Source organism: Geotrypetes seraphini, chromosome 14 (assembly GCF_902459505.1).
Source record: "Geotrypetes seraphini chromosome 14, aGeoSer1.1, whole genome shotgun sequence".
Taxonomy (NCBI): Eukaryota; Metazoa; Chordata; class Amphibia; order Gymnophiona; family Dermophiidae; genus Geotrypetes; species Geotrypetes seraphini.
In genome coordinates, this window is record NC_047097.1 from 23,368,773 (window position 1) to 23,376,708 (window position 7,936).

The window sequence follows — 7,936 nt, forward strand, 5'->3', positions numbered from 1 at the left end:
CCCCCCACCCCCTCCGTTGCCTCCCATAACCCTTCCATTGAAACCCCCCCATGCCAGCCTGCCTGCCTCCCATCCCCCTGAGCAGCATGTTTTCATGGAACCCCCATGCCATCCGGTCTGCCTTCCATTGAACCCTCCCACCCCTCCTCCGATGCCAGCCTGCCCGCCTCCCTCCCATTCCCCTTCCACCTGCCTGACTCCCCCCCCCCTCCCGCTACAGGGCTGACAAACCCGGCAGGAACAGCAGCGTCGCAGGCACACTAAACGCTGCTTGGGGGTCTTCTACTGGCCTAATTTCCTCTGCGGACGCAGCAGAGGAAATTAGGCCAGTAGAAGACCCAAAGCAGCGTTTAGTGTGCCTGCGACGCTGCTGCTCCTGCCGGGTTTGTCAGCCTTGTAGCGGTGGGAGGGTTAACGGGGGATCCAGTTCCGACGCGTCGCTAGCAGCGGCTTGAAGACAAGGAGACCGAGGGTCAACGGGGGGTCCAGCTCCGGCGCGTCGCTAGCAGCGGCTTGAAAAAAAAGGAGACTGACGTTCAGCGCGCATGCGCACTCATGCCGTTGCGACGGAACAGGGAACACGACTTTCGAGTGCGCATGCGCGCTTAACATTTTATTATTATTGATAGTATTATTACAGCATTGCAAAACAGGATGTGCACAGATAGGGGTAAAAGGGAAACCATGCGAAGGGAAGGCCCTAGAACTCAACAAATGCTGCTACTTTTTAATTTGCATCTTTTTATTAGAAAATCACCAATTAATATGAGCAAGCAAAATAAAAGTCTGCATGATTTTCATCACTATTTAGCTGGTCAGGAATGGCCCCTGGCTGGCTAAATAGAACTAGGGCCCATGTGCTCAAAACTCACCGTGCCTTTAACGATCAACACTAAACTAGTTTTAAACAATTTAGCATTATAAGAACATAAAGATTGCCTTACTGGGTCAGACCGAAGGTCCATCAAGCACAGTACCCTGTTTCCAACAGTGGCCAACCCAGGTCCCAAGTACCTAATTAGATCCCAAGTAGCAAAATAGATTCTATGCTGGTTATTGATTTTCCCAAAGTCCATCTCAATAATGGCCTAAGGACTTCTCTGTTAGGAAATAATCCAAACCTTTTTTAAACCCTGCTCAGCTAACTGATTTCACCACATTCTCTGGCAGTTAATTCCAGAGTTGAATTACACGTTGTGTGAAGGAATGTTTTCTCCAATTTTTTTTAAATCTACTACTTAGTAGCTTCTTCACATTTCCCCTAATCCTAGTATTTTTGGAAAACATGAACAAGTACTCCACTCGGTATTTTATAGACCTCTATCATATCACCCCTGAGTCATTTCTTCTCCAAGCTGAAGAGCCCTAGCCACTGTAGCCTTTTCTCATAGGGATTCATCCCATCCCTTTAATCATTTTTATATCCCTTTTCTAAATGCACTATATCTTTTTTTGAGGTACGGAGACCAGAGCTGCACACAATATTCGAGGTGTGGCCATACCATAGAGTGATATAAAAGCATTATAACATTTTCATCTTTGTTTAACATTCCGTTCTTGATAACTCCTAACAGCGGTATACAAGAATAAAGTTATTATTATTATTATTATTATTTGATGCCCAAAATGGCTAACTGTGATCTTCTCTGTGGTTTATAGCAGCCTCCGATAATTGTTTGTAAATGGATTACAGCGAGCTCATCAGTATTAAAATGGGCACTCTGACGATTGCCCAGATGATGCACAACATGAAGAGCCAGCCTTTAAGGATCCAAAATTTGTGACAGGTCAGGAAGTGTCGGTAGCGTTGAAACATGTTTGTTAGAAGCTTATACAGGCAGGTCTGAGCTGCTGATTGCATGTGGAAGTTCATAAAAATACTTTTATGGGATTGGGGTCCACATAATGTGTAATGAGCGTGTCTCGTGCATGCATATTAAAGAAAAAGCATATATATCTTGCGTTTTCACATTTGCATGCTTTGTTGTTAGCTCTTCGTCCCTTGCCTCTTAGGATGTGCGCAAAAGATGCACTACCAAAAGGCACGCCTATGGTTGACGCTCATTCATCGCTGCAATGTAGCTATTCTACATATGTGTAATTCACTTTCTCCTACAACTGATTGGATGGGGGGGAGGACCTCTGTTTAACTCATTTGCATGCAAAGTTGTTTGAACATCGATCACTGTATTAAGATCTGATGAGATACCAGCACCACAGCGACCCACGGGATTTTAATGGCGATTTTAGAGCATCTGGCTCTAAGCTGGCTAACCACCAATATTCAATGGGCAATAGGGCTATCTCCAGCTGAATGTCCCGATCACCGGCTATGTTGTGCAACACAGCTGGCTAGTGCCAATATTCATTGGCTGATGTCTAAGTCTAGCAGCCAGATATACCCACATAAATAGCTGATCTATTTTTGACCACTATGCTTTAGCTAGTCAGCAGATGAATATTGGCTTGGCCGGCTATGTCAAATGTGGCTGAACTTAGAAGACCACAAATTCAATGCCAGGTTTGCCGCCAACCATGGCAAGTAGCCAGGCTGCCTTCCACGGTCTGAATATTGGCCCTTGGGGAGACCTGTACGAGCTATCCGGTCTACCCAACAAGGTGGCCAGAGTTGAATCTCAAACTTTGCATCATTTCATTATGAAATTAACATTCAGTGATTCTCCCTAAGACAAAAGAAGGCCAAGCATGCCTCTAATTTTAGCAGCTTTGTGAGACACATCTTGTCTTTTAGATGGGTCAGTAACCTCTAATGACAGCGTTTCATCCCAATGGCAATCGAAATTCATCTGAACAAAGATTTCCAGTTTCAGCTTATCATGACATCTGAAAACTTGTTAATCAACAAAACGCAGTCTTGCTCTCTGAGTTCTCTACTAGACAGAATTTGCAAAACTTACCCTAGAAGTTATAAAATCAGAAGGAAACTCTTCAATGTATTTATTCTATTGTGAACTGACCAAAGGTTTTACTCAGTATGAAGATATAAGTTTAGAGTTACTCTATAGTTCCAGACGACAGATCGAGACATCGGGTTTTCCTTTGCATTGCTTTCACTGGAAGTAAAACCAAGAATCATAAAAGGGCAGTACTACTCTCCAGGATAGACCAATGCATGTGATCCTTCCATCGTAACTGTCGGAGATCATACAGATGTCATCCAGCGTCCTGAAATCCTTCACCTTTGTTTGTATTTCTTTAGACAAACTTTGAATTCTTCCTCTTGTTTTCCTAGCATTCTGAAATGTTATTTATCTTCCTTGCTGTTTTCTAACCCTTTGCCTCTAATTGACCCTTAAGGTTATGTCCACTTCTGCCAACAGTATCCAGAGCTCTTTGAGAACATTCACACAGAGGCTGTGCGTAGCAAGATTGAAGCTGGATACCCCGGCGTTGAATCCAATTGAGACGAGTATGGCCAGGTGATCCTCCTCTTCGACATTGAGAACTGGGACTATGAAGAGATCACGTTTGATGAGGTGGGTCACTTGTTTGTTCTCGCCACTTCGTATGTCATTAAGGTGTCAATGTAAATAGCTTCGTTTCAGCTTCACCAGTCCCCTCTATTTATGTCCTTTCTGAGTTAATGTATACCAGCACCACAGGTAAATGGCAATGTGGTGTCACAACAGAAAAATATAGTTTAATGTGCCTAATATAATTCCGTATGCATCCTGTAGGACTCTTCGATCTAGTAATCAAAATCTCCTCATCATCCCCTCAATAAGAGAACTCTTCTACGACACTACTCGCACATTTATTTTCTCTGTTACAGCTCCCACTTTGTGGAATGCCTTTCCTGCTGATCTTCGCTTAGAAAACTCATTAGATACATTTAAAACAAACTCAAAACTTTCCTATTTATGTTCAAATCTATTTTATTAATCAGAAGGAAATACAACAGCAAGAATAACTATGGTTTACATTTTCATCAAACAACCGCGGAGGGCTGGACTCTTATGCCCTCCCCGGACCCACCTCACCCCACCCCACAGCAAAGAAGCCCCAACCCCCCGCCCTCCCATCCCATCCCCCCACATGTACAGATACTCAGAGACAGGGATCAGCAAAGACACTGAGAAACACTGAATCAAAGGTGAAGTCTATTCAACACACGGCTACGACTCTCAGGAGTCAAAATGTTAAACTTTCCTATTTAAAGACGTCTATACCTTGTAAACCCTGATTTTAACAACCATTGTTCCTCTTTCGTAATACCTCAATGACAATCAAAATGCTTCTTTTGATGTACTCCCTCCCCCCCCCCCCCATATCCAATTGTACTTCCTTTCCCATTTTGTCTCTTAATTTTTATTTTCCATCTCAATGTATTTATAAACTCTCCTCTCTCCTTGTTTCCCTTTCGTATCATGTACGTAAATGCGTAAGTGCTTCCCTCCTTTTAGCTTAGCCATGTTTTTATTTTAAGTTTTATAATTTTTATATTTTATTTTATTGTTAACCATTTAGATACTTGTATGATAAACGGTATATCAAAAATAAAGAAACTTGAAGAAACTTGAATGTTACACTCACATCTCTGAGACACATGCTTATTTTATGTTACCACAGGTTTTTGTCCACGGAGAAGACTTGGAAGCCTTTTTTAGGAGATTGATCCTGATATCATGCCAGCAGATTTTGGAGGCAACATGCCAAAATATGGTGGTAAAATCATTGCTGACAAGCTCAGCTACCATCTTTTAATAGCCAAAATGTTTCCTATACCAATTTAGTGGCTTCACGTGCACTTCCAAAAAAATGTACATTTCATTCGCCACTCAAGAGTGAACCATATAGGCAGGAGGAAAAGCACTTGGTGTGATCATGTTGTGTCTTTACAGTTGGCTCTGGTGATGCAATAAAAACAAAAATAAAACTGGTAGTGCAGAGGTATTTTCAAAGACTCTTTCTAATGATATGCACACAGTGTCTATGAACGCTGGGCTCCATCTCTGGTGGTATTCAAATCCGAGCTCAAAGCCCGCTTTTTCAAAGCTACGCCTGTATATAAGAGTTATAAAGTTACAGCATTAGTGCATGTGCCATTGTGTATATGTATGTTAATATAAAAGAAAAAATTAGATTAGGGCAAAGGGACAGATTACTTTTTTGTGGGTATAGATCTTAGAATTAAAGCAAGGACACTGCAGGAGGTTCACTCCCAGTTGTGGTGAACAGGGAGGGGCTGATGTGAGATTTTTCTAACTACATTAGCCAGTTGAGGAATTTTAAAGTATAATCTATAAAAGCAGATAGAGAAATTACAATTAAATTAAAGTACTGAAGGGAATTAATTTACAGATTATAGGCTCTAGAGGGATGTGGAGTACACAGCATAGCCCCTAATTATTAAACCATAAGGGCTGGTATTCTTTGAACATTCCAGCAGATCTGGGAGAGAGTGTAGGTTTTTGCCCTATGTGACCATATAGTGTGCTAATTTAGCTGGATAGAAATATTGTTGTAGTAGATAAGGGACTGGCTCAGCACTGGCTCTCCAGAATTAGGATAATACAATAGTTGAATAAATAATTTAGGATATCTTTTCCATGACCAGACAAATAGGCTTCCTGTACTAAAACGTTAAAGTAGTTTGTACACTTTTGGAAAAAAAAAAAAAAAAAAGTGTGGAGAGCAAGAGGAGCGAGGAATAAAAATTGTTTTATTTCAGGTATATTTTTCATTAAGCTGCCTGTTTAAACTAAAGGTTAGAGATCTTTGCAATTCAATGCTTTAATGAGTGAAACAGAGATCAAAGTAATCAGAAACAAGATTTAAATGGGTTTTTTTTGGTGTGTGTGTGATTGTATGTGCAAGTTCTAGTTACTTGTCTATATCATAAATCCTTAGGAGTCTTATCTTGCTTCTCACTTAAACATACAGAATGATCAAGAAGGAGATTATGGACAGAACGGAGAAGGTTATCATGCTGCTGTACCGGGCTATGGTACGCCCTCACCTGGAATACTGCATCCAGCACTGGTCGCCATACATGAAGAAGGACATGGTACTACTCGAAAAGGCCAAAGGTAAGAAGAGTGGAATTATCCAAAAAGACAGATGTGCACCAAAAAAGTGTCCACAAACTTATCTGTAGATGTACAAATCTTGAATTCTTCCAATGTCATGATGGTACAATCAATGATTCAATGACTCGACATGTACATGTTTCGGCCAACAGGCCTGCCTCAGGAGTCTTAGGAATCATAAAACAAATGAGTAGCTGCTTGAAACGTGGACGCAACTCGTTTTGAAATAAGAAAGTCGAGTGTCAAACCGTCTCAAAAAAAGTGTGGCATCTCACGTGAATGATTGGAATTGAAAACAGTGTCAATTATAGCTAACAGTGAAAGAATATTTTGTGCAGAAAAAGATTTATTCCAATAGAGATACCAATGCATATAAGAAAAAATACATCAGAAATATGCTGATTTTTATGAATACAGAGTGGATTTAGAGACTGCTTCTGTGTGTGAGAGAGAAAGGACTGACTGTCTGCCTGCATGAATGCGTGTTTTTCTTGGGTGTGACCGATGGATGGGTCTGAAGAGAATTTAGCGAAGAGGAGATGGTCAAAAGCTCTAGAGAAGAGGATAAGGATTTTAACCTCTTATTTTTATAATATTTAGAAAATAACAATAATAGATGTTATGTAACCATGTCTTTCTGTAAATTGGTTGAAATACTGGTAAATAAGATGTGAAATGTCCCTCTTAAATTGGAGTTACTGTAAAATTTCTAGATTCTGTAGCTGGGGTCTTTTTCTTCCCTAACTACCTTAGCACATCTTATCATGTCTGTTGACCCTTAGGCTTCTGCCGAGGTCTTTTGTTTGTTACTCTTAAATACTGATAACCTAGATGTAATCTAGGTATGGCCAAGATTAGATATGATGGATGTAATCTTCCATAGGCTTTTGCTGACACTGGTTAAGCCAACAGAACATGCTGACAATTATCAACTGTATGGCAGGGTTGACACTGAGCATAGTATTAGATTAAACTTATCTTTTGACAGGTAAGCTCTTTGGAACAGGAACCTTCTACAGTGACAGTAGTTCATTCAAATAGAAAGTTTAATTTTTTCCTTTAGATATTAATGAATTTGCAATTTAATAGTTGGTCATTTGGGAATTGTATTAATGTGGTTTTGCCTCTGATTATGTTGTAGATGGTAGAAGCTGAGGGCTGCAGATTGCATCAGGCAGACAGGGGACCTTTCCAGACTGCATACATGAAATCTATGGACAGTTATATTTCTCTGACCTGTTATGACTCCAATCAAAAGGATTGTACAACTAAATATATTAAGGAATACAATCATATATAATCAGTAAATATGTATCAAAAACGTATTGTAGATGATATTTAATAGCAGGGAGTCATTCATGCCACATATACACGAACTGTTGACAAAACACCAACTGTATGAAAAATCATAATACAACGGAGAAAAATAAACCTCAGTTGTGAAAGACCGGGACTACACCTTCAGATGAGTGCATTTTTTTTCTCTTCTACTGTGATTCTATGCCCTACGCCTCCACAACCGTTTATACAAGTGAAGTTGAGCTGTAGCCCTCGCTAATATTTCAGTTAGTTTGGGATTCTGGTCACTTTTTTGACACGATCTAATGCATTGAACTTTGCTTACACTACTTATATTGAAGAAAATTTTGAAAAATGTTTGATTCTGTATGAATGGAAATTATTTATTTATTTATATGTATACAGAGTTTTTTTTATAAACCAGTGATGATGTGAACAGGTTTTACTTCCAATCAAAAGGAAACATACATACCTTTAAAGCTTCACAAGACATCAAGCTAATAACTGTGGCTAACTCCTGATTTTGAGAGACTGTTGCGAATCTACTGTCAGAAGAGTTTGCACAAGTTACCAGCCAATCCACACTT

The 7,936-nt window shown here is 40.1% G+C and overlaps 1 long non-coding RNA gene across 2 annotated transcripts; it reads left to right on the top strand.

The window, feature by feature from the left end:
• Positions 1 to 1,426: 1,426 nt before the first annotated feature.
• On the top strand, positions 1,427 to 7,332 carry LOC117348056. 2 transcript variants are annotated; one of them, XR_004536901.1, is made up of 5 exons: positions 1,427 to 1,787; positions 3,342 to 3,497; positions 4,591 to 4,686; positions 5,905 to 6,050; positions 7,192 to 7,332. It is a non-coding gene; the product is annotated as an uncharacterized LOC117348056 (long non-coding RNA). The 2 variants fall into 2 exon arrangements; XR_004536900.1 differs by having other exon boundaries at positions 1,427 to 3,497.
• The last annotated feature ends 604 nt before the right edge of the window (positions 7,333 to 7,936 follow it).